Source organism: Sarcophilus harrisii, chromosome 2 (assembly GCF_902635505.1).
Source record: "Sarcophilus harrisii chromosome 2, mSarHar1.11, whole genome shotgun sequence".
In the NCBI taxonomy this organism is placed as follows: domain Eukaryota; kingdom Metazoa; phylum Chordata; class Mammalia; order Dasyuromorphia; family Dasyuridae; genus Sarcophilus; species Sarcophilus harrisii.
The window spans coordinates 70,635,209-70,637,236 of NC_045427.1; the positions used below are offsets into that span (position 1 = coordinate 70,635,209).

Consider the following 2,028-nt stretch of genomic DNA (forward strand, 5'->3'; position numbering starts at 1 on the left):
GTTGCTGTGAGTTATATCAACAATAACAGATATTCAGATGATAATACCCTAATGGTAGAAAGTAAAGAAGAATTAAGAAGTTTCTTATTGGGAATTAAAGAAAAAAGTATAAAAGCTGGTTTAAAGTTAATTTTAAAACATAGATTTGGGCAACTGGTTCCATTATTTCCTGACAAATTAAAGAAGAAAAAATGGAAATAGTCTCAGATTTTATGTTCTTAGACTCAAAGATCACTGCAGACAAGGACTGAGTAGCAATGAAATTAAAAGATTCTTGCTTCTTGGGAGGAAAGCTTTAGCAAAACTGTACAGTTTTTAAAAAGCAAAGATATTACCTTGCTGACAAAGGTCCATATAGAAAAAGTCATCTAGTAGCAATGTATAGTTGTGGACGACAAGGAAAGCTGAGTGCCACAGAACTGATGCTTTCAAATTGTGGTGCCAGAGAAGACTTTTGAGCATCCTTTAGATAGCAGGGAGATCAAATCAATCAATAGTTAAAGAAATTAATTCAGACTATTCATTGGAAGATCAAAAACTTAAGCTGAGATTAAATACTTTAGCAACAAAATGAGAAGACAAGGCAGTGGAAAAGACACTGATGTTGGGAAAAACTGAAGGCAGAAGGAAGAGATGGCAGAAAATGAAATGGATAGATAGTATCTGGGAAACAACGAACATGAGCTTGGACAGACTTCAGGAGATAGTGGAGGATAGTAGGGGCTGGCATACTATTGTGCATGGGGACACAGAAAATTGAACACAATTGAACAATTGGACAAAAGGAGTTAAGACAAAAATCAGTACCTATATTTCAATATTTCTAGTATTTATAATTTCATTGGTAATTCACTCCAATGGTATAGGATACAACCTCTTTATAACTTAATAGACAATTTAAGCATTTCTTTGGCTAAAAAAAAAAATTCATCATATTTCAGCCAACCTATCAGTCAACTTTACAAAACATATTAAGTGACTTCCTTCTTGAGCCCTAGAGCTACTGTTTCTGCAGCATCCTCCAGAACTCCCAGTGTCACTATCATGTGCAGGAAAGGGGGAGGAAGAAGACCAGATTAAGCATTAGCTGCCACTGTGGAGGGACTCTGGCTGAGACAAACAAGGTAAGTCATAACTACACCATCAGCAGCCATCCCAATGCAGAGCAAGTGTGTGGTGGTGGATAATGGGACAGTGGGTAAAATGTGCCTTCTCATAAGTGCACAATCAATCTGAACCTGAGGAATATAGCAGACCAGGAGAAATATGACCAGCTGCACATCCTGTCCTATCCCCAGACCAACATTTTTGTCATCTGTTTCTCCATTGCCAGTCCACCTTCCTGTGAGAATTTATGGCAGGTAGTATCCAGAAGTATGTCACTAATGCTCTGATGTGCCCATCCTACTCACGGGCACCAAGAAGAACCTGCAAGCCCAGGCAGATGACATAAAGGAGCAGGGCCAGGCATTCATCATAACTGCAGAGTGTAGTTCTGAGCAAGCACATTCATGCCTTTGGCTACCTCAAGTGTTCTGCATTGCAGCAGAATGATATCAAAGAAGTATTTATTGACGCTATCCAGGCCATTCTCACTCCAACACCACTCAAGCAGGGCCATTACTATTTCTTCTTGTGACTCCCCAATCTTGAAAGGAAACATCTTCCCTTCCTACTGCTGCTGGTCTTGTTCTGCGGATTACCATCTATTGATCCATGTTCCTGAACTCCTTTCCCTCAGTTTCACCTTAGCTAGATGTGCCTTCACCCCCTTCTCCCTTCTAGTTCTGATTAACTTCTCTTTCTCCCTCCAGGCATATGCCCCCCAAAGAATATCCATGATTTTCCTATCAGAGAAAAGGAGTGAGATGGGGTAACATTCCTGTACCCCTTTCTCTGGGCAGTCTTTACATTCAATTCAATGAACATTTTATTTATTTACCAAACTCCTACTCTGTGCAGTATTCTCTTCAGGTGCTAGAACCTGAACCGAAGAAAAGAAAAATGATATTGTCCTGCCTTTTTTGC

At 39.6% G+C, this 2,028-nt stretch overlaps 1 pseudogene; it reads left to right on the top strand.

Moving 5' to 3' along the window:
• The first annotated feature begins 1,158 nt into the window (after window positions 1-1,158).
• LOC111718680 lies at window positions 1,159-1,639 on the top strand (annotated as a pseudogene).
• Window positions 1,640-2,028: the final 389 nt, after the last annotated feature.